The following is a 25,486-nucleotide window of genomic DNA, read 5'->3' as shown; positions in this document are numbered from 1 at the left end:
TACACCTCAGCTCCGACTAAGAGAGGAATCTCTTTCGGCTATGATGTGTGGAAGCATTTATTTTTCAAGTTTCTTCATGTATGGACTTATTTGAGATCCAACAGAAGACTGAAAATTTCCTTCAAGTCATCCGCAGAACGATGGAGGGAGGGAGATAGAGAGGGAGAGAGAGAGAGAGGGAGATCCATGTCTTTAAGTCTTCCCGACCTGATAACATGTCTGAGTGCTCTGCGCTTTAAAAATGATGCAGATGAGTCCACTTGGTCTTTGTTAAACGATCGGAGATGTCTAATTGAATTACATAATCCAAGCATACATTTTGTTACATATATACATATATGTAAGATTACTTGGTTAACAAATGTCAGCCAATCCCATCGCTGACAAATTTAGTCAAGAAATCTTACATAGACTCTCCATTTTGGCTATTTGTTTTTAATTATTTATTTTTGCAGTAATTTGTACAAGAGCTTTTCAAAAGTGTAGAATTGTAGGCACCCATGTAGCGGTATTTGGACATTTATTTGCATGGCAACAAGTATTAAAAGCCGAAACACTCCCGCTTTATAATCTCCGCTGTTGATTTCCTTCAGTTTACTGACAACAAACATGACAGCAGCACTGATCGCTGCTGATCCCCGCTGATGCTGCGCCGATATTGCTGTTGATGCTGCGAGTAACAATGACGTTGACGTTGACGATGACAGTTCAAAGCCGTTGCACGTTTGCGCAGCCGCCTGCTGGTCCGTTGTTTGCCGGTCGGCCGAGCCAATGAATTCATCATGATAATTTTTTGGCAATGCGACTACGCCAACAACAAAACCGCTTCTGCACAGGCGCAGCCAAATTTTAACTTCGAGCCAGTCGGGAGCAAATGGAAAAGTTAGAAGTGTTTTCAAATTTCTTATACCCACTTGGATATATATCGGAAAACTAGTACTACTAAATAACTGCATAAAGCTGGAGTTGGGTGGTTTTCTACAACTAACAAGAGCCACGTGAGTCTGTCCATTCTTCGGGCATAAAGTTGAGAGGGCGAGAGTCGAAAAGCGCGCTCGAGGTTTTTACAAACTCAGCTCGACAGACCTGACAAAGCGCGTTTTCTGAGTCGCGCTATGATAAAGATTGTTGGGTAAAAAAATGTCCCTTTTAACTATTTTGAACCCAAGTATTTTCCCTACATGAAAGAAAGACATCAAGAGCTTACGCGAGTTAGAGTTTGTCATATACTACTATGTGGTATCATAAATCGGAGGAAGACTTCAGGTACACACGAATAACAGTTCGATAAGACCCCGTGTCGCGGGTGTAATGTATACCGCCATCACTGCTGATGGTTAAATTAATTTTTTTCCACGACAACTATTTTCCACTCACTCAGCATACGGAAGCGCCGCAGGAGAAGCGTAGCAAAAGTTCAGTGAAGTCTCTTGCACGTCACTAGCCGGGCAGTAAGGCAGGCGGCTAGTGGATTTGTGAAGCGCTTGCCCACACAGAGGCCGAGTCGCACTCGGCGCGCAGTCGACTTTTCATGTCGTGGCCAAATTGATCACGAGCGCTGACTGGCAGACTAGCTGCTGGCTGCCGGTCGCCAGCGCCGGTTGCTGGCCTCAACTCAGCTGGCTTGCTGGGTTGGTAGGTCGCGCGAGTACTTGATCAACTCTACAAAAAAACGAAAGACACAGACATACATACGAAAAACAGAGGAAAACCTTTAAACAAAAGATGACGAACTGACATCACCTACGGCTACAACAACAACAGCAATTATTAAATATAAATTAAGCACAAGAGCCGAATATACGAAAAGGGAATGGCAATCAAAAGGCAAAGCAGCAAAAACATCAACACAGTGCTGGAATATTGAAATGAATGGCCGCGACGCCGCCGAATTCAGGCTGAGCGCGGCGAGTGAATGACTGGCTCTTGCGCATTATCGCCAATCAAATTGTTGTTAAACTTTTCAATATTTTGGCAGATTCTTTTGTCTTCGACAACGCGCTTATTTCGGATTGCGGTGTACTTCGTTTTGTTTCAGCAAATAACGCAAGCAATCATTTTGCAAGCGCGCTTTGTTACCTTCTGTTGCCGCTGGCAGAAACAGCGCTGCTGCTGTGGGTGCTGTGCGATGTCACAGGTCAATTGCAAAACAATGAAAAAGTCGACGCTTCAAAAAACATGCATACCAGCCTACAAACACACTGTGTTACAGCCGTTTGTATGTAGCTCGAGCTGTGAGCGCCCACTTTATGGGTCAATAAGCGAGCGCAAATTGGAAAATATAACCTAAAACCGCAAGCCTGACAAGGCAGCTCATGTTGTCGTTGTAAAAACGAGTTGTTCGGAGTTTCTTGTGTTTTTTGGGTGCTTCAAAGATGGAAGATGCGCTGCACAGCTGTTTCTGCAATCGCCGCCGCCCGCGCCATGCTTCAATGGTTTCTCATTAGGCGACTAATTTGCGTCATAAAATGCAGTTTTATGCATTATTAGTTGGAAACATCAGCGGTTTTGGACATTTCTCCTTTTCACGGTGTTGAGGGTGCAGCAGCAAAAATATTTCGTGGTTAGCACTTCGCTTGACGTTAGTCAATCGGCCGCTTTGGTTGAATATTTCTTAAGTTAATTAGTCAATCGATGGCAATCATCATGCACTTATTGAGGAATGCCGCTTATTTTCGTTAATAATTTGTCGTCAGAATCATCCCGTCAGATCAACAATTGAGCGTCTGGTCGAAACATTTTAATCCACAACCACAGTCGAAAATGTTCCCGTGCCAGTGAGACAAAGAAGTGCCCGTAGTGTGGAGAATATTGCTGTGCATCAATTGAGGAAGCCCCGAATCAGTCTCTCACGCGTCGTACTCAAACGTTGGGCATCTCTGTGACGTCGTTGTGGCATATATTGCGAAAAGATCTTTGCCTACACCCTTACAAGATCAAATTGACGCAAGAACTGAAGCCGCTTGACCTTCAGAATCGTCGTATGTTCGTGAATTGGGCTGAGCAATAACTTGAAAATGATCTGGATTTTCTACGAAAAATCATCTTCAGCGATGAGGCTCATTTCTGGCTGAATGGCTTTGTCGATAATCCAAATATGCGTTGTCGAACAGGCAGCAATCCATACTTACTTCATGAGTCACCATCGCATCCCGAAAAAAGTACGGTTTGGTGCGGTTTATGGGCCGGCGGCGTCTTTGGTCCGCACTTCTTCCGTGATGATCAAGACCGGCACGCTACTGTGAATCAGAATCGATATCGCTCAATGATAACCAAACATTTTTGGCTCAAATTGGATGATATGAACTTGGACACAAGCCGTACGGCGAATGTCAAAATTGATTTACTGAAACCAAGTTTGGTGAATATGTTATCGCACGAAGTGGCCCAACCAATTGACTGCCTCGGTCCTGCGATTTGACGTCGTTAGACTATTTCCTATCGGGCTACGTGAAGTCTATGGTCTATGTCAGCAAGCCAGCGACGATTGATGAACTTCGTACGAATATCGGATGTGATGTTGCAGCAGTATCGGGCGATTTTAGCTTGAAAACTGTCGAAAATTGGCTTCACCGTATCATAAGATATCGAGCTATCGTAATGGATTTTATCGTGAACTTTGCTAGAGAGATATTGGCTCAAAAAAATTAAAAATAAATAAATAAAGTCAAAATAGCATTTTCTCTATCCCATCCGATAAATCCGACAAATAATGCATAAATTGGCTGCATTTTTAATCAGATCTCTTTCCATCGCTCTACTATTTTACATATGAGAACTGCCGCAGCCATTAAGCTTTGTTGGCTCGTATTACGATTTCAGTAGTTCAATTTGTCTCCATTTAATTTGCATTATAATCGACTTTATTTACGAATAAAACATTTTTTTTGTATTTTCATAAAACACACAAACGCAAATTTATTTAGTTTAACAAAGCAACAATGTCCAAAATTATGACAAAGATACCCAAAAGTCTATTATTAAATATTCATGCAAATGAGAGCGTTTGTAATATCACACATTTTCACTAAATTCATAATTTTTAAAGCGCAGCTGGGTTAGAAATTATGTAATTGTATTTTCCTCTTTCAACTCTTTTGCTTTGTGAGCAAATGACGCTTACAAAAACATAAATTTGTCAGCTTCATTTTTCATAGCGGAAATACGCCACACACAAACCCACAAGCAGAAACACATACATGCATAGTGCTCAAACGGGCTGTGGGCCACGAGAGGCTACAAAAGCGGTGAGCCATTGAGCCGTCGCCAATTGCCGCTGCCGCTCAGCCGCTGCCCCGCCAACCGTTGTCAAATTTTTAATGCGATTATGCTGAGCTCTTTCCCATTGCTGGTTTTCAATTTAATTTGTGAAATAAAAATGTTTAATACAGTTATAGCTGTTATAGTTATAGCTTCACGACAGAACGAGCAAAAAGGTTTATATAAAATTTGAGGCAGTTAAAAACTGTACAAGAAATGATTGCATATTTAATATTTTATTGAAGTTTTTTCCAATTTTTGCGCTGCAGAAAACACAATATAATATTATTACAATAACAATAAATTATAAGTTAGATTTAATATGAGAGATCTTTTGTTTGATCTGAGTCCGTTTCATAGACGGAAAGATTGTATTAAGTTTGCAACGAAGTTTGTAAGAACTCGTTGGAAACGTCGGAGACTCTATAAATTATACGTATACGTCTATATAGTATACTATTTATTATTAATATACATAATTATATTGAGTTGTCGAATAAGTCTTTTCGAATTTTGTCAGTACATGATGCTGCAGTATTTAAAAAGGGCTGGCTACAAAAAGAGGCTCGATGTTTGGGTACCACGTGCATTGTCTGTGAAAAATTTAATAGACCGTATCAACAACTGCGATTTTTTGCTCAAACGAAATGAAATCGAACCATTCCTGAAGGGAAAGGTAACAGGAAACGAAAAGTGGATCATATATAGGGTGATTTTTTAAGAGCTTGATAACTTTTTTTTTAAAAAAAAAACGCATAAAATTTGCAAAATCTCATCGGTTCTTTATTTGAAACGTTAGATTGGTTCATGACATTTACTTTTTGAAGATAATTTCATTTAAATGTTGACCGCGTACATATTTGGTTTATAAAACTAGTTGAAGATCAAGTGCTTGTGTGGATAACTTTTTGATTTGATGAGATATTCCACGAAAATTTACACTGATTATTGTTTAAGGTAATTCTATACTCTCTAAGGAATTTGTTCAGATTAGTGCAACCGATAGTAATGTTATTTTTTGGTTATTGTACTATTAATGTCCCTCAGCCCCAGCCCGTATAAATATTGTCCAATATTTTCTATTTAAACCTTCAACTGGTATTCCATCACTACTATATAACCTTAAACTTACAACTTAGCTTCCCTTGCTAGTAACTTTTTGTTGAGCATCCCTAATTGAAATAAACTCAAATCAAATTTATTTCCTACAAGGTTTTATCGAAGTCATAAAGTCTATATTTACTCTAGCGATTGCTTAATAGTCGCTAACAGTACAATTTAATGTTTCTAGGCAATAACTTTTTAATTAAAAATAATAAAAAGCGCTGTGGCAAATATTGAATTAATATTTTTTTCAGCTAAATCAGCAAATGTCATCTGTATTGGACGCATGCGCCGTTGGAAACAATAAAAACCATATTTTTTCGTTGGAACTGAAGCGAGCGGCACAAGCGAATGCAACTGTAAACAAACAAACAAAACACTAATCACCGTTCGAAGTCGAATAAATGACAGAATTGAATAAGAGATAAATTAATAAACCGTAAATAAATACACATTACAGCCAAGGTGACGCCCACCAAACACCGCACGAACACTTCCTACAGTTTCACGCAGACGAAAAGCAAACAAACAATGGAAGCAAACAGAAATCGCTAAATTATATGGTGAGATGAATTGATATTTTTCCACAAGCTCCTCAAGTAAAGAAGCGTATGAAGACTCACACACACACGGACACGGACACACGGACAGCGACGCAGCGCAGCAGCAACCACACACCCAGCTAACTGTCGTCTAGAAATGTCAAAAGTCATTTGGCGCGCCAGAAATCACGTTTCGCCAATTTGACAGTTCGGCGATTCGACGATTCGACGATTTGACAATAACGGCATTGTGATGACGAAAACCAATTAAATTAGGCATGAGAAGGTGATAAACCAAAAAGCGACAGCGGAAAAGCCAAGAGGCGCTTTGAACAGCAAAATAAAAAATAAAATAAAAAATAAATAAATTGTACGAAATTAAAGAAAACTGAAACAATCATTCATCCCGTCACTCACTCGCGCGCTCAAGCATCGATCAGCGGCTGCCTTCGCCACATACGAGCGGTGCTGCACATGCCCATATGTGTGTATGTGTGTATGTTTGTGTGTATTTATGGCTGCGAAATGGCTTACAAATAAAGTGATTAACCCACGACAACGCTAATGGGCCACCGCTGCACTACGTCGCCGCCCTTGCTGCCGCTGCTAGGTGCAACAACATAACGGCAAATTAATGAAATCAATCACGGTAACTGTAGTACTTTAGACACACTTTGGCCATAGGCAGAAACTGTTGCGCTGGTGCTTATAAGCAACACTACACGTGGCTATGTGTGCATGTCTATATATGGGTGTGTGTGTTGAATATTCAATTAACCAATTGAAGTCATTTCGATAGATCTCAAAGTGAAACCAGCACAACTGTTCAATGCAGAAGTAGGGCCTGTGATGGGGTTTCTCTCCGGCGACATCTACTTCCCACAAAACAGGCCACATATGTACAGGGTGATTCCTTTCGACGTTTCCTACTTAAAAAAAAAGAAGCGGAAACTTCAAATTTAATGGGGAATGTTTAACGTCATTCGAAGGAACATTCCTTGGCTTTTATTTTTGGGAGACTATCTCTTTCAAATGTAGGCCGCGGCTATGTCTCTCGGATTGTGTCCAATCTCCGATGACTCGTTCGAGAATTTCGACTGATAACTTGGGAATGACACGCGTGATGTTTTCCTCCAGAGGTGAAACGAAGCGGGATTGCCTGCATAGACTTTCGACTTTAGCTATCCCCACAGTAAAAGGTCTCAATGTGTGGTAGCCAATCGACCGTCCCAAAATGTAAAATTTTTTGCTCACCAAATTCTCCTCTCAATAAATCCATTGATTGATACGTTGTGTGGGAAGTGGCGCCGTCTTGTTGAAACCAAATGTCGTCGAGAACACGAGCTTCAATTTCAGGCATCATATAGTCGGTTATCATGTAGCGATAACGGTCGCTACTCACGGGTACGTTCGCACCGTTATCATTTATGATGAAATATACTAGACTGAGGCTTCAGTTCTTACACAAACTGTATTTTTTACGCTTTCAATTTTAGATCTCGCCGCAAAATGCTCCAAGTCGTTCCATAGGTCCGCCCGAGTTGCTGCGAACGGCCCCGAATCGACTCTTCAACGTAGAAACATTGCCACAACTCAGTACTTACAAATAAAACAAGGATAATCTACTCTGCAACACTTTAGCTTAATTTTTATGAATTTACAGAATAGTAAAACTTGTACAGAGAGGGAGAGATTGCTTTAGAGAAGCTGTGTGTTCCTAAAGCAATCTGGTTTGGTAAAAAACTGTAATGAGAAATTGGTTTTTACGTTCGGCGACTGTTTTTGTGGCAATAAAGCATGTTGCTTAACGGCACGCATACACATACAAACGTATTGACAGACTACCACAAGCGCATGTGATTTAGATAAATTCTTTGCCGAAAACTTGTCCGATTCGCGCTGACAGATTGATACATTAATCAAGTAATGTTATTATCGCTCGTATCAGGCTCAAATCTAAACCTGTTGATTGACGGCCGACACACAGGCGACGCTTGTAGGCGCGTGCTCCAAATTGCGGGCCGTTCTTGCTCGGACTTAAGACTCTCGGATTCTTGCGTTTCATGCATTCGCTTTCAAATCGATTTGTGTTTGCAACGAAACTCAAAACTTGTATTTATTTAAGCTCGAACAAGCAAACAAACAAAACTGAAATCGAATGTTGTGCGTATTACAGCCGCCAGCGAAGTCGTTGGCAACGCGAGTGGGCGTGTGTGGCATGCAAATGGCAAACGAAATGGAGCAGCGACACTTGTGGCCACAACTGACCGGTGGTGGCCGTTGGTTGCCGGTGTCAGGTTGGGCAACTAGGCAACTGGGCGGCTGAGTGGTGCAGGAAATGCACGGAACACAACAACAAAGCCGTGTGGCCAACACATTGCAGCTGCGCCACATTTATTGCCGGTTTTTGCAAGTTGAAGTGGATAAATTAAGCGCATGCAACATGAAAAACAGCTGAACAGTGGCGGTGGCATTAATAAGCAGCAACGAGGCTGGCGCTGTGGAGGCGCGGTAAAGTGTCACCTGCATTTACGCCAAATATACGGCGCGTATATGGGTAAGCTCAAGCTGGTGCCGTAACGCCTGCAGCTTCGGTGCATGTGCATGTGCATAATAATGGCATTTCTAAACATATTGCATTGAGTTGGATTTCAGCTAATGAAATGTGAGCGCACATATAAGCATATATGTATACATAACACCCACATGGCGAACCCAGTTGGATTATCACTCTCCTGGCAGTGCCTAAAATATTGCTGGAACCATAAAGCTTTAATAAAATTATTTCGTAATTAGTATTTGCTAATTAATTAGCCTGTTTACTGATTCCCTTCGCCTTCTCTCTTAGTCGTCTCGTCACTCAAAGCTTATTCAGTTTTGTTCTTATTTTTTGTTATTTGAAATATCGGTTATTAACCTGGTAATTGGCTGTTCATCGCATTACAAACCATGCATCGGTCTTGCCATATATACGAAAAGACTTTTTCGACTACCCACGAACTTGTGAACGTTATTAATATGCAACTGAGTCCAGTTCTTTGTTGAAAGCTTTCAGGAAACTTAGCTTTTTTTCAAAAATAAGCAAAGCTTTTTTACAATGAAAGAGCAGAAGAGATTACTAAGAAAACATACCACTTTTCCCTAAAAAGTTGCATACAAATTAGCTAGTCTAAAACGATCTGGTCGGAACACCACGAAAACTAACGATTTAGAGAGTTAATGATACACGAACAAACAAAAAAAAAAAAAAACCAAAAATTTTAGTGAAAAACAAAAACATTGAAAATGATGGATTAACAAAGCAATATTCTAATTTGCCTACTGATGACTTAAAAGCATGAACTGGCAAACCCCTCCGACTATTCTGCTATCGAAAATGACAACAAACAATGCTGGAGATTATTAGCAGTTCGATTACCCGGGCGTCAAAGCCCACGGGGGCAGCTGTGGACGGTTGCGTAAGAGCGTTCACCGAATTGACCGATACGCGCACAAGACACAAGACAGAGCGTCTCAAACACGAAAACAGCTGAACAAAGAAGTGATGAAAAAATTGTGAAACAATGAAGTCTTAACAAATACGAGCCGTGCACGGCTTTGCTTCTTCAAAGAAATATAATTAGTTTACAAATGCTACGGTCAATGGTGGAAGAGTTGCGCCGCGTCAAAGCTTCGGCTTGTGGCAGCCAATTCGTGCCAACTATTGCATAGCATCACTAATGTTCGGCGAATGGAACAAACGCTCAGTGGCTGGGTCCGTTGCTGAGCTTTGTCGTTGGTCGCCCTTTTCCAGCCAGCATCTTACTCCGTACCGTACTGTGTGGTGTCGTCCAGTGGTTACGACTGATATGGTGAGTTATTATTGTCTTGCTTCTCGCCTTGCTACAAAAGCGCTTAGGTACGGGAGTACCGAAATGTCGCAAAGCGATTTGTGGCTCGGGCAGTGAAAAGACTGTTATCAACAACGACAACAACAACAATGTTCGGCATATAATTTGCTTGCTTTTAGCTGTAGCTGTGACAGTTGCCATTTCCGCTAACACCGTTGTGGTCGCGCAGCCTCTCAGTGTTCGTCGCTGGCCCTGCCATCTTCTGCAATAAGTCACATTCGTCTTTCATAATCGCGTCGCTGAAATGTGAATATAATTCGTAATGCATGTGTAATGGATACAATGTACCTTTCGGAAAGCCAGCAGCGGCTTCTTCGCGAAGAGATTTGTACTGTTAATTAGTGAAGAAATCGGGAAGACTTTTCTTCAATTCAGTTTTCAATTTGCATAATAGATCGTGACTTGTGTGCTCTTTCAAAATGTTGAATTAACTGTGTCGTATTTGCGGGACTTGTGATTTTCGGAAGGAACTTCGGAAAATGTTACAAAGGCTTCAGCGACTTAGTTCAAATCTGATTGGGAGCAGATTATGTCCTTTTCTTTTCTTTTATATAGGAACAGTTCTGTAGATACATTTTTATGTGGAGATGGAAATGTATCGTAGTTCTACTATACTATACACTGGTGCCATCCTACTCAATTATTGAAAACCTTCTTCTTCCCCCATATTTTTTTCCAAACATTATCAAAAGATATATATATAAGTGTATCATTGCCCCTATGTGTATTATCATCAGTTAAAACTTTGAGAAAATCGCGTAAGTAAGACTTGAAAGGGTCAATCGAAGTCTATCACACATTCTTCCATGAGCCGATCTTCAATAATTTGTAACTACTCATCGAATTCCACGGAGTTCACCTCAGCTGTCAGTAGATCAGCCAGCAGTCAAGAGCCATATCTGCCATCTCTTCAAGTCACTGACCGCCGCAGTTTATTTAATTCCGTCGGTGCTGTCACAAAAGAGTCACCGAAGCATATTAACCCGCCGCGAATATCTTCGAAATCTTTATTATATGCGAATGGAAGTCTGCACACTCGGCTCGGCGCGAGTAGATCCGATTGGTTTTTGTTATTGTTATTACGATTTTGTTTTATTTATTGTTTTTGTTTTAGCCAACATTTGTGCGATTCAATTGAGTGAACGCCTTGAACTTCCGTTCGTCGAGTTCAAGAAGTCTGACATTGTGGCAGAGTGTTTCTGCGGAATGTTGCTGGTGTGTGTCTGTGTATGTAAGCAGAGTGAGCCTACAAAACATCAGCGTTTGTTTGCGTGTCTTTTCACTTCGTCTTAGCACCTCCACTCGCACAAGACAGCGAAGAGTTGTAATAAATGAAGAATGGCCAAACCATGGAACCCGCCATAAGACAGTGACGCGTGGAAATACTTTGAAAGGGTGTCTTTTGCAGAGATATTTCGCCACAAGTGTCGAACGTTGCCGGCGTCAGTGCACCCACGAAAAGTCGCCTGCCGCTATGCCACTGCTGGCGCTGAGCAAAAAGTCTAAAATCGCGAATTGTGTGTACTACCGGCGACTGACAAGCGCTGTCCGCACGCATGCGCGTAGTTCAAGTTGAAGGCGAAATGTAATAAAATCGAGACAAATCGCCGGCAACATCTGCAGTACGCGCTTCACACTTCACAGCCCTTGAACGCGGTGCGTGAAAGACACTCAACTCAACGCCCCACCATCGGCGTCGCTCTGTCGCTGGCGGCCCAGCAAACTGACAACTTCCACATGCACTGGCAGAGCTCACAGGTGAGGCGACGCGGACGAGAACCAAATAAATAGACACTCGCAAGTTGGTCTTTTGGTGTTGGGCATCAGCAATCGGTATTGGATCTGGTCGCGCTTTGCAGTTACTAGACCACAAAAACCCGTAGTAATGAAGATTGAAGTAACCACAAAGAAAAGAGTGCAATGAAATGGAAATAAAGGAAGAAAAATAGTGAAGAAGAACCAACAACAGGCAGCCCAAATGGCACTCAAGCGCTGGGCTCAAGAAATAAAATGATTTTTAATTAAAAATTTGCATTTACAGCATTGCAGCTCTGCCTGCAGCGCCGAAGGGGAGACGCAACAAAACAAACAACTCAGCACTGTAGTGGCGTTGTTTACTGCTTTTTTGCAGTCCTCTTTGCTATTGTTTTCTTGTTGCTCCAGCCATCCACTCCTATTTATTTGTGGCACGAAGATCCTCGCACAACCACATATGTACATAAGTACGCGCGCCGTTGCACAAGTGCCCTTCTCCGTCAAGCTCCGATGCAGTTTTTGTGCCTCCCCACGGCACCGCCGCGCCGATGTGGCAAAAAGCGGAAAACAGCGCGCGGCATTAATACTAAATGCCAAATTGTGTGAAAATCAGTCCGTGAAGTGTTTAACTTTAATGGCTGCGTGTGAAAAATCCGCGAGCTGCAGTCGGTCGCAGCAAAAAGCCGCGAAGCGCAGGAACGTAGAACAGCGAACGTGCATTCGTGTGTCGCGGAGTGATGCACAATAATACAGACATACATATGTGTATGCAATACTCGTATATGAGCCCTTAGAGATGGAGTGTTCGAGTGGCTAAAGGTGCTGAGAAGCATTGTGCGAGCTGGCAAGGTGTGTGCTTTGCTGTGTGTACGACGAACGACACGGCAAGTGCCAGCCAGGCCAGCAACTTAAGCCCTTCGACATCTTACATTTTATATTTTCTTTTAAATTTTTATAAACTTAACCAAAACCGGGGAAGGTAATGAAGAACAACAATAACATGAGCGCAAGACGCTTTCGTAAGATTTATGCGCAAATCACGTGTTGCATGCAAAAACGCACCATCAGCTAATTTCTTCGATGATTAAAATACTACTTATATATAAGATATTTAGGTATATAAATATATTTTATGAATATATGTAAATAATTTCTCTTGTTTATGCTAAAGCGAAGTGCCACTAGACAATCCGTATGCTGATATATTGGGTAGTCAAAAAAGTCTTTTTGTATTTTGGCGTACATCTCCAGTGGTACAATCCCACTGTCATACCATATAGTGCTAGAAAGATGAGATTTCAAACTTTATTTAACCAAAAATAAAAATTAATTCGGCGAAGTTAAAAACAAGTTACAGCTGTTCAAAAATTACTGAAAATAATGAAGAAATTCGCTATATTTTGAAATTTTAGTTACGCTAAGTGCTTGGCGGGATTAAAAAGACTAATCCACTGTCAACTGCTCCAGCCTGATCGAACGATTCATTCTACATTTTTCTGTCAAGAACTGATGAGACTAAAGCAAGCAGTCGAAAAAGAACGACCAGAACTGATCAACAGAAAGGGCTTCATCTTCCATCAGGACAACCCTAGACCACACACATTTTTGATGTCGCGGAAAAAACTGAGTGAGCTTGGCTGGGAACTTGTGATGCATCCAACATACAGCTCTGACCTTGCACCATCAAACTATCATCTGTTTTGGTCTCTTCAGAACTCCCTTAATGTAGTAAAGTTGACTTCAAGAGAAGCCTCTGAAAATTACTTGTCGCAGTTTTTCGCCGAGAATCCAGAAAAGTTCTACACTGATGGAATAAGGTCTCTAGCGGAAAAAAGGGCAAAAAGTGTTGGACCAAAATGGTATATATTTGGTTCATTGAAGCTCATTATAAATATAAAAAAATAACTTGAAGTTTGATTAGAAATACGAAAAGACTTTGTCGACTACCCAAAATATTCTTGAAAACAAAAGACTTAAGCGCCAAACCGCCTTCAAGAGCAAAGTTCACCCAGAGACACAATATAAACGAAATAGAAGGAGCTTATTGTGATCTTAAGAACTTCTAAAGTAAGCCATCATTAGATTGTTTACCCATACTTTTGCTGAACAATCACAGCAGTGGTTATAACAGAAATAAAAAATTAAAAATTCCAGAAATTTGTCCGCACATCAAATCCATAAACACCAAGCAGAAATTTAATGAAATTTGCGCGCAATAATTCAAGATGGAATGGTGATTAGATTCGCTTCCTACTGTCTTAGATACATATGAGTACACAAGCATAAGCATATACAATGGTCTCAAGTATGTACCTACAGTCGGTGTGCGCTAGAGAACTGCGCAGGCGCGGGTCTCTTGTGTATATGTTCGTGTGTTTGTAGCTGCAAAAGTCGTTAAAAATAAAAGAAATCATAATTTTTATATCAAACATGCCAACGCGAATGAACAAGTATTTGCACACATACATATCTATTTACTGCGCATGTGTACCTGTACCAGCGTTTGGCTTAGTTTGCGCGCTGGTGCTCATTGCTTGCTGTTGGCTTGCTCATTACTTTGATTGCGGCTGTTTTCGCTTTTTATCGACACACACACATGCAAGTACAATATAACACAGTTTTTCATATTCAATTTCAGGAAGCTGTAACAAGTTGGGCAGCTTCGAGCCTCACATGCGCGTACAAATGTGTTTGAACAATTTAAAATCGTATAAATTTTCGCTTTTGTTTTTGTTTTTCTTTTGACACAGTAGTTAGCGCCAATGAGCCATTTTCATTCCAGCAGCGTTTGAACTAAATGCATATATGTACATATGTGTGTGTGTGTGTGAACAATTATAGCTGTTGTAGCTGCAGTAAAAATGATTTTATTGTTGTTTTTACTGCTGTGATAAGCGTTTTTCAAATTGTTTCAAGCCAATCTACTTATTAATTGTTTTTGTTTTCATGTTGCAGCAGCTGTCGTTGCCAGTGGATACCGCTGATTAACAAGTAGCAAAATGCGGCAAATGAAATATAAACTTGTTAATTTACTGTTACTACTTTTTAAACATTCATTTTAAAGCTTTATTTAATGAATGTGTGAATTTTGGCTTCCTTTGAAACGGATTTATAGGCTAGTCGAAAAAGTCTTTTCGTATTTCTAATCAAACTTCAAGTTATTTTTTTATATTTATAATGAGCTTCAATGAACCAAACAATTTGGTTTTGGTCGACCACTTTTTGTCATTTTTCCGCTAGAGACCTTATTCCATCAGTGTAGAACTTTTCTGGATTCTCGGCGAAAAACTGCGACAAGTAATTTTCAGAGGCTTCTCTTGAAGTCAACTTTACTACATTAAGGGAGTTCTGCATTGACCGAAACAAATGGTAGTCCGATGGTGTATGGTCAGTGCTATATGGTGGATGCAGTAAAGCTTCCCAGCCAGGCCCTCCCAGTTTTGGCGATCCATCAAAGATGTGTGTGGTGTAGCGTTGTCCTGGTGGAGGATGGATCCCGTTCTGCTGATCAATTCTGGGCATTTTTTCGATTGCTTACTTCAATCTCATTAGTCGTTGACAGTAAAATGTAGAATCAATCTTTCGATCAGACTGGATCAGCTCATAATCCCGCCATAACCATACCCTTTCAAGGCATCAAACCCTCTAAATATGATCTTCTCATATCATTATGCCACGACGATAACTTCAGAGAAGATTTTCGTTGTGGATTTATTTTGTTCTTTCATTTAGAGAACATTTTGAGCTTCTAACAAATTCAACAATCTTTGCAAATAATACGCAATCGCCGTTGTTTTTTTGCAGCTTCTAGAGGATGTTAGGTAAGAATTTCTGCTAAAAATACACCAAAGAAAGAAGCAATCAAGAAATAATTCTAGACACACATAAGCACTGCTGGCTGTCATTTTCTCAGCATGTCTCCATGCCAATGCTTCTGACATCATTCACACACACACACACACAAACACATGCACAACCGCCGAAATGCGATTATATTCCCCTTTATCGAATTTGGCAATACTCGTTCTCACAATGGACCTAAGCGATTGGCAAATGTTTGGTCATTTACGCCAAAATGACTTTTCGTTAATTTCTTAATTCCCAACAACAATAATAACAACAACATAAATAAGATGAAATGAAAGGAATGAAAGAAATGAAATTGAAAGATAGCAACACCAATACATCCATACACATGCATATACTACACCGTGTGTATGGCTCGATGGCTAGCATCGCACAGCGACTGCAAGAAACATGCGCTGAGGTCTTCAACCTCGAGTCGATTGTCGATTGCTTAGAAATGCGATATCGAGCGTTAAGTTACGTTGCGTTCAATTTAATTTTCCCTCCGAATATAGCTCCGCGACTCTTGGCCGCTGAGGTTCTTTGACGTCGCACATCGTGTTTTTTTTTGTTTTTGCTTTCAGCGCACGCAGCAGCGCTTAGCCGGGAGTGGCCCTCAGCGCGATGCCAGCTTAGCACAGATCACAAGACAATCGTGTGTGTGTGGCACACACTTAAGCTGTCAGTCCAAGTCATTAGAATATTTTAATAACCGCCGAAACAATAGTGTGTAACGGCGGCAACAACAACAACAACGCAAAATGTATTCAAAGCTGCGAAGCGAAAGCGATGCGTGCCGACTGACCAGCCAACTGCAAGTCCAATTCACTTGCTAATGAGCGCTTCACCGCCCGACCGCCCGACTGTCCGGCGGATTGACGAACCGAGTGTTTGTGTGACGAAGCGACGTTCGTCAGGCGCTCGCTATTGTCTTCGTTCTGCGATTTTTTGCTGTTGTAAAGTTGGTTGATGTCTTCAAGTGGCAAATGCACGGGTGCCAGAGCCACCTGCGGACAGCCCGCGGCCATTGGGGGTAACCTGAGGTGCTTCTTCTTATTCCCTAACGCTGCTAGCGTTGGTTCTCTGTCATAAAAAGCTGATTTTCGCAATTTGACTTTGGCTCCAATTACAATTGAGTTTGACAAATGACAAGTCCAACGATGATTAATATAACGCCAATTGACTTACAACAACAACAAACAATGTGGCTCACCTGCTCTCCATCTCAAATTACAACGAGGCGCCGACGTTTCTAGTTTCTATGTACATATAAACCTGCATTGTTTTTCTCTCCACAACCACTATTACACAGTGCCTGCGTGTGTGTTTGTGTTTAGGCTTATTTTGAGCTATTTTCTAATTCGCCATGATTAACTCCAATTTTTGGACCCTGCGTTTCGCGCAAGTTTTGTAATAAGCCACAGTTTGCCGGCCAGCACTTAATTACAACAACTTCAAACTCTGTTTACATAATCCACTTGTTTGTTTGCTTGGCTCTTTTCATAAACTACTCATTTGCTGTTCTAGCCGCACTAATTGGAGCCGCTGCCATGTAAGCGGCATAGATTAATTGTGTACGCTAGGCTGTCAAGGTTGCGCACGTTTAGGTGTTTGGAAGTTTATTTATAAATGAAGGCGGAAGATTTTCTAAAGACGTTTTACACGTTCGCAACACTAATTTTTGGCGCCTTAATTACATAGAGTTTTTATAAAAAGTGTATTTGATGTTTTGGGCCGGTCGGATGGACCATCTGAGACGTAGCTACGGCATACATATATTTGAAAGAGACAATCTTCAAAAAAATAAATGCCAAAGAATGTTCTTTCGAAAGATAATAAACATTACGCATTAAAATTTGAAGTTTCTGTGTTTTTTCTTTATAAAAGTAGGGAACCCCTAAATGGATCGCCCTTAATAAGAATTATATCTGACAAAAGATTGCACCTTATATAAGAACTGTATCTAAGAAAGTTGGGGCTTACCAACAAATATCCATTCGAAAGACTATATAAATCGAAAATTTCACCCATATTTCACCCTTTATGTTAAACCCTCTAAATTTTTCTATGTGTTCATCTAATATTCTCTATTATTGTCAGGAATTCAAACATTTCGATACGGAATATCGAGAGTATTGAATTCCCTCTAATCAAAATTGGGTGTCAATAACAAATATTAAGTGTCAACTATCCACACGCACTCGTTCAGAGCAGAGTCTTCTAAGAGAGTAAACAAACAACTTTGCCGTAACCATTAAACTTATAAATAAAAATATCACAAAAAACCCTAAGCAAATTCACACCTTTCTCCTGGCCTTCCCGTTCATTAGTCACCACATATCACACTTTCCCATAGGCAATTACAAATATTAAAAAAAAACGTTTTTAATAATTTTGATGCAAGTCAGCTTCGTTACAAAATCATTTTCACATCTTCATTGCATTTCATTGTACAACAACAGCAAACACAAAGGCGTCATCAGTAACCTCCGTGGTCAATGCTCCAACGATGACATTGAGTTAATTGACAAAAACGACTGCAAATGCCATGAAAATGAAAAGTCTTCAACAAAAAGTCACATTTTCTTCTCTTGCATGCAATCAATATTTAATTATAAATTCTGAAGTCACCACAACAAATTACCGAACCGGTGAATTCGCATTAAACACCTAAGTTTATATACAAAAGTCACAATTACGAACACTTAGCACTGCGCATAAATGCTGAAAGGCACGTCATTGAATAATTACACGACTAAATTATTATTAGTAAACGGCAATGGCAACCACCCACCACAACAAAAACAATTGCAATAAATTTTACAATGCTGATAAATATTTATTTACATTCCATTTTAGTTCAGGTACTGCTTACGACTTGACGGAAAGGCATATATGTTTATATACATATACATACATACATATATACTCGTAGTATATATTAGAGCACGTCGAAGACACTTTTATAATCCCTGAAAGATTAATTTCGCCTTAAAGAAATTTTTCGTATTTATTGTCTTATTAAATCGTACAACACCTCTAAGATATTGTCCCTAATTTTCAAGTTGTTCCCAGTACCCAGTACTTGAGAACTTATGCGCCCGAGGCTAACTAGGCTAAGTACGCCGTCTTTAAACTCATTTTTTACGAAACTGTGTTTTTGAAGTTGGTTGGCTAGATTTCTTGAGAACTACTCAACCGATCTTCATGAAATTCTTGAAGCCTTAGACGAAGGATTATTTTTCGATATTTGTAAACAATGACGCAAATTTTCATTTTGTTGTAAAAATGTCTACCAAAGATTCAATTTTCAGTTTGTTTTGAGAAAAAATTGTTTAAAAAAGGCAGTTCTTTACCCAAGGAAACTCATGTAACCCCTTAAAAATCACGGGCTTGACACCGTTTTAGTCACATACTCTGCTAAGCAAATTTGTTCAGCATGATCCGTAGAATATTTCCCGCACTTGTAATTTTTCCAATTTCTTAAATAAATCAACCCGCTCTAATACAGTAAATACAACAGAAATGAAATAGATTAAAGGGAGACTTTTAAAAAGTCGTGACATTCTCCACAATTAAATTATAATTAATCCAGTTTTTATGGAATTGAGCGTGAATGTTCTATGAATAGAATTACTGATAATAAGTAACAGTTAGAAAATCTGAGATAATATATACATATATACAACGCTCGGATCCCTTCCTAACACCAACCAGCTTGACAACTTTTGCCGGTTGATGCATTGTTGCGGCCGGGTTATGTTGGTTCTCGTCTAGCAATCTACTTTGACAGCTGCCAACAGGATGTGCAGGAGTTATGTAGCCCACATTTAAAGCAAGCTACCTGCTTGTAATATTAAATTTTGTCAACTGCCGTGTAGATAAGGAGAAAGTAAACAGCAAATGCCGCCTACATGCGCGTCACGTTTCGCAACCAACCAGGTTGAAGCAACAGCAACAAAACGCTGCAGGAAATACATGCCGAAAATTTGCGAAACGCAATCGTACATACTAAGCAGTTGCAAGCAATCGGCAACACGAAATGCGAGGCCGAAATCTAAACTTTTCGAAAAACATGAAAACAGCCAATAAAGCAACAACAACACATTAAAAGCATATGCGACGATAATAGCAATTTCGGCAAAATCAGATGAAAACAGTTATTCGGCAAAAACAACAAGCAAACAAATCGCAACGATTGGCGAAACTTGTTGTGCGGTGACGATGCAACGTGTGGCAATTAATTGGTTTACAATCGGGCCGCGTCGCGTTGCCGTGTCTTACATAAGCGCCGAGTGTGATTTCTGCATAATAATGAAGCAATAGCCGGCTATAGCATTTTAAGCGTGTCGCAAAACATCCCGCCAGATAAACGGACGACCAGACAAATTATAGCCACACACACACACACCACTACAGTCATAAAGCGGGAGTGGGTTAACAGCAACTGCAGCAATTTTACAAATGCAACGCACACACACACACACACAGGTGCTACAACAACATGCCAGACATAATCTTTTGATGCTGTAATTGCATTGTTGGCTGTTGGCTGTTGGCTTTGTGAGGCGCCCATCTTCGCTCAGCGTGAAACAAAAGCCTCCGATTTATTCGGATTTTATTGCTCGTTAAACGCAAGCTAATCGATTATAATTGCGAAAAGTGCTCAGACGATTAATTAACATTGTACGATGATGTAATTGCGCAGGTTACAACAACAACAACCGTTATAAGCGGCCACCTAATGTTGTGTTACAAATTATTTCGCCGTTCTTTCGTCGATCATTCGGCATGCGCACACATACGAATGTATAAATGAGTGTGTGTTGGTGAGTCAGGTAATTAGTCAGATTTTTCATTTTGCTGAATCGCTTCTAAATACATTTACATAACAATTAATTGGTCTAAATGTATTTAGGCCTCTCAATACAGATTTCTATTTAATTCCTCATTTCGGCAAATGTTAAATGTAAAATTTTAGGAGCGGTTTTCTGGTACGGTGTTGGACCATTTGCAAGAATAGATGGCGGAATGCACCATTTTTCATACCTAAACATTCTCAAAAATACCTTGGAATCATTCGCGTTCGAATCGATGCCAAAGAATTGGATTTTTATGCATGACAATAATCGAAAGCACGCAGCTAAAAGTGTGAAGAACTGACCTACTGCAGAAAGTATTGATGTCCTGAGCTGGCCAGCCCAGAGTCACGATGCAAACACAATTGAAAATGGAACGACGTTAAGATACAAATTGCCAAGAAAATTAAAAAATGTGGAAGAACTTTGGGCTGGAATCAAGGAGGCATGCTACGCAATTCTACAAAGAAGTTGGCAGATATTAGTGGAGAGCTTGCCCCGACAATGTCAGCAGTTTTGAAAAATTGTTGACACATAACAAAATACTAACGTTGTAAGCGCTTAAACGTTAAAATACTTATTAGATTTCTAATAAATTTATTGAATTTCCGCAGAACCGGCCAACCGTGCTATTTCTGTGTGCAGACCTATGCAAGCAATGGGGAAACTCAATAATTTGAGGAGGTAAAAGGCTCAATAAAAACATCTGGAGAATAGTTTTCGAATATTATAATAGAACATGGTTTGCTTTTATGTAATGAAGATGCACTTAGGATCTGCATCCAACGGAGCCTTAGTAAAGTTCCCTTAAAACAAGTGTTTGCGCATGCGCACGTTTCCATACATTGCTATCGATATTACCAAGCTGCCAGACAGCTACAAGATTGAATAATTCTTAATTTCTGATTGACGATTATTCCATATGCAACGTAATGATCACTTCAAAGCGCTAGTTAGAGTATGCCGTTATAATGCAGCGTGAAATTGATTTAAAGCTAAGTTAATGACTTTATGCTAATTTTGGCTTGTTTATATATTCTAAAGTTTGTTTATGTCGATTTAATTAAAAAAAATACTCTCATGATTGATCAATAATGGCCGTACGCCTTCTGCTGGAAAATTGTGAATACAAGTACATATATTTAGCTAAAAAGTGCATGCTAACATAATCATTTAGCAATATTGAAATGCTTTGATGTTGAAACTAATTTTCTATAGTAAATTTTTTAAATATAAACCATGTATACGTAGATAATATACGAATAGTATGGTTTCTCCTTTATGTTATAGGGGTTTCAATTTCATTATGTAAAATAATTATTTTGAATTTTTTTGTACGAAGTATTTAGTGAAGTTGTGTGAGATCTGGAATTCAACGCAAATATTCTTAATTTTAATCAAAAAAAAACTATTTAAGTTCAACGATGTCTCTTTACAGCTTTACGGAAGTGAAACCTGGCTTATAACCGACCCTATTTTTTGTAAAGATTCAGAGTATAGTATTTCCAACAGATGCCTTTCGCGTATTCTCAAGGTGTATTAGTTTAACGTCGTCAGCAACAATGATCTATATAAAAATGATATCTGTAATCCCTTTACAACTCTGTAAAATTGCACAAATGGCGATGGATAGTTCATACACTGCGAAAATATGCCACACAAGTTTGTCGACAAACTCTGGATTGGAGCCCACAAAGAAGTCGTAAGTGAGGCTGGTCTAAGACCATGTGGGAACGATCGCTGCAAAAGGATATCGATGAGTAATAAGGATGCCAACACCGAACGTGAGCAGATGAAAACCCTTTAATGATACAGGAAAGGATTATAAAGGATGATAAAGATGATTTAGTACCAACATATTTAGGTTCTTCTACCAATAGCTGTTTGTACATAAATGCCATCCAAAGGAAAACCAACAAAAAAACAAAAAATGAAGTTGAGAACATCAGAAATTTTCAGGCCGAAAATAAAATTTGAATTTCTTGTTCCATTCAGTTGCGATGAGCTTTGAGATCAAGTCCTGTCTAGTAGTAGAATACTCGTACACAAAATTACTGAACTGATACGGTGTATAGGGACTCAATAAAGCGGTTTCATCTGCTCCCGTCCTTCGCTGGCATACCAATCTTTCATCGGTTCAACAAAATCCTATGAATGAAGTCAAAGTGAACATATAATTTCTGACTGGTAGGAATATAATAGTTTTTTTTCTAAAATAATTGTTGAACTCTGGCAATGAAATGTGAAATTTAGGTTAGGAAAATGTAAAAAAAAAAAACAAGAAAATAAAGCCTGCCAATTCAGACCTCACATCACAACCATATTGTACAATATATAGTTGGTATCACATATTTTGCATCTAAGAAATTTCCCCAGCGTCAAATAACCAATCTGTAATTTCAATGAAACTCTTATTTTCTTAAAGAGTAGCCCTTTTTGAAACTCTGCTAGTCAAGTTCCCATGAATCATATCAACGCTAAACAAAGACACTTTCTTTCAAAAATCTCACTTCTTCAACAATTTCTGCAGAACTTATTTACATATGTATGTTTTTTCATATTTTTTTTTTTACAAATGTACTTATGTATATACATATGTAACGGCAGCTGTATGCCAATAGTTACGAACGACAAATATTTACTAATAACAAATGTCAACTCACCTTAGTTAAAAACAAAGCCGCCAAGTGTCAGCAAACAAATGAAGATAAATCTGACTTTGTTGTTGTTTTTGCTTTAATTTTTTCGTTTTTGTTTAATTGCTAATAGATTTGATGAATCGCATTTGCTTCGCATGCAAAATATTGTCGTTAATGTTTTCTCACAGATTAATATTTATTTTTTTTAATAAAGAGATTAACTCATTTAGTCGCTAGTAAATTGAAAGAAAAAATTTTATTAAAGAAATTGTGTGAAATTCACAAGCTTTCGTACAGGAATTGAGCCGAGCTCGCAACGAACAGCGTTGATTTTTGTTATTGTTGGATTTAGCTATTTTATTTGGATTGTTGTTTTTGTTGTTTGTAATTTTGGCAAGTCGTCTTTATGCTAATTGCCGATATTAATTTGCATTTGTTTCAAGCGACGCCGAAATAAAGTCGTATGCAAAGTACCGTTAAATGGCTAATATATGCACGCTCGCGCAGACGGCTGTTCGTATGTATGTATGCGCGCGTGTGTGTGCGTGTGTGGGCAAAACAAAACTAAAAGCTAAAAATCCGAAACTCGCGCTGTTTGTTGACTGTTTTTGTTGTTTTTCTGGTTCGTTGATCTGGTTTTGATTATTTTTATTTAAACTATCTGTGGCGCTTTTATATTTTCGGCGTTGTTGTTGGACTTCGCAGTTTCTGCCGAATATTTGGGAAATCGGCACGAAATCGGAATTTCGGAAACTGTAAATTGCAAGAAAACGCCGCAAACGAGTGGGACGAGCGCAGAATTTTAGTGAGTTTTATTGGAAGACACACACATACAAGCACACATGTGTGTATTTTGGAATCACAACAGCAACACAGTTACAATTTCGAGCGGAAAGTTACACTTTTCCTTTTACTTCGGAAAAGTTGTTGTAATAATTATTTGGAGTGCCCCGGCAGCACTAGTTCAACGGTCGTTAAAATTAAGTTGCTTTTTAATTTTTATTTTTCAGTCAAGCGATCTTGAATTTCTTATGCTACAAGTTCTTGCAGTCGAATCTGTGTTTTTGGTTTTGGTTCAAATGCCGCTTTTTACCGGTTTTACGACCACCGTTTAATTTCTCTGGCCGTAGCACACTTGGCCTGTTGTTGCTTTGTTGTTGTTGTTAAATTGTATCGTCACTTGTAAATCGAATTTCACTGCCGCCATAGGCGAGCTACCTACCCGCTGCACTTTTCCTGTGTGTGTGTGTGTCGCACTTTTTTCCTGCCGCGAGCGTTAATTGTTGCACGCAGATGCGAGTGTGTGTGTGTGTAGGTGCGCGACCTGCAATGCCAATTGGGTCTGAATGTCTCCTCAGATTAATATTTGAAGTCACAGTCACAAAGGGCTCACAGAACATACGTTTCCAACGGTTGCAGGCACATACATGCGTATGTGTGTGTGTGTGTTCGCACAAAATATTCTATTTCAAAACGCACTGACTTCAAGCTTAGCTGCAAAGTTTTGAAAGCAATCCGCACAAAACTAACAAAAAATCACTTCAGATTTCAGCGCGCCTGCACACGTACACACACACATACATAAACATATGCGAAGGAGTACGTACGGACATACATACATATATACTAATTCAACTCTTTCTTTTGCTTCGCTGTTTATTGCATTTATGATTTATGTTAAAGAAACTGTTTAAGACTCGTTTTCACGCGCGGCAACTCGTCTCGAGTGGAGCACCCTTCTATGTCGCTATCGAAATCTCTACTGAAACTGGTGTTGCCACACATAGCTGGCATTGAGCTCACTTAGCCACTGCCGTTTGGTCGTTTGCTAGACGCCTCGTTGCTGCTGTTGTTGTTGTCTTAGCCACCATGCCAACTGGTTTCGGGCCAAAACGCATACGCATTGAGCGCGCTGAGCGCACCTTGAGCTTTGCCGCTCTTGAGCACTTCCGTGGAGTTCGCTCCAATTGACGGGTGCTCAGCGTGGCGACAGATTTTTTCATGGCTATTAGGTTTCTAGCAGCAACTCTACTCACCACCATAGCTACTGAGGTGTGGTGAGTATGCATTGGCCAACTTCAAAGTGCCTAAAGGGTGACTTTGGCGTCGATGAAGGACTTTTATGTCAAATTCAACCGAAGTTTGAAAAGCAGAATATTATTTACAAGCTAAGAGGTGAATCAAGGAAATATTTCTTAATAATTTTTAATGAAATCGTAAAATTTCAGATATGCTCTTACAATAGTGCTTACCTCCATTTCTTTTCCGATAAGTTCTTAACAGTATATCGTACAAAATCCTAACTTAAGTAGTAAAGGACGCCTCTACAGAGAAGCCTACATCTACAAGTGCACATTATGACAAACATAAGTCTCAACAAGGGCTAATATATCTTCTTATAACACACATTCAAATAATTTTCATCAAACATGTGCCTACAAACACAAAAGGCAAACCATGAAAAATGTGTGCCCCATGCGATTTCGCGTAATTCTTCGATTAACTTGCCAATCAGAAAGGGCAAAGTACCCTCCTTCGACCATATAAAGAAACTCCGCTGTGAAGCTTTCATTCCGCCTCCCGCTGCATGT

General features: G+C 39.7%; 1 protein-coding gene across 5 annotated transcripts in view; it reads right to left on the bottom strand.

The window, feature by feature from the left end:
* LOC105230547 (uncharacterized) overlaps positions 1-24,670 on the bottom strand; it is a 168,650-nt gene extending 143,980 nt beyond the window's left edge. For 3 of the 5 annotated variants that reach the window (XM_049452189.1, XM_049452191.1, XM_049452190.1), the window contains exon 1: positions 22,920-24,667. The gene's annotated coding sequence lies outside the window, so the exon portion shown is untranslated. Of the gene's footprint in view, positions 1-22,919 lie in introns of all 5 variants that reach the window. The other 2 variants (XM_029552110.2, XM_029552111.2) reach the window with 2 other exon arrangements.
* Positions 24,671-25,486: the final 816 nt, after the last annotated feature.

This window comes from Bactrocera dorsalis, chromosome 3 (genome assembly GCF_023373825.1).
Source record: "Bactrocera dorsalis isolate Fly_Bdor chromosome 3, ASM2337382v1, whole genome shotgun sequence".
Lineage (NCBI taxonomy): Eukaryota > Metazoa > Arthropoda > Insecta > Diptera > Tephritidae > Bactrocera > Bactrocera dorsalis.
The sequence above is the reverse complement of the archived record's forward strand: the minus strand, read 5'-3'. Positions and strand labels throughout refer to the sequence as shown.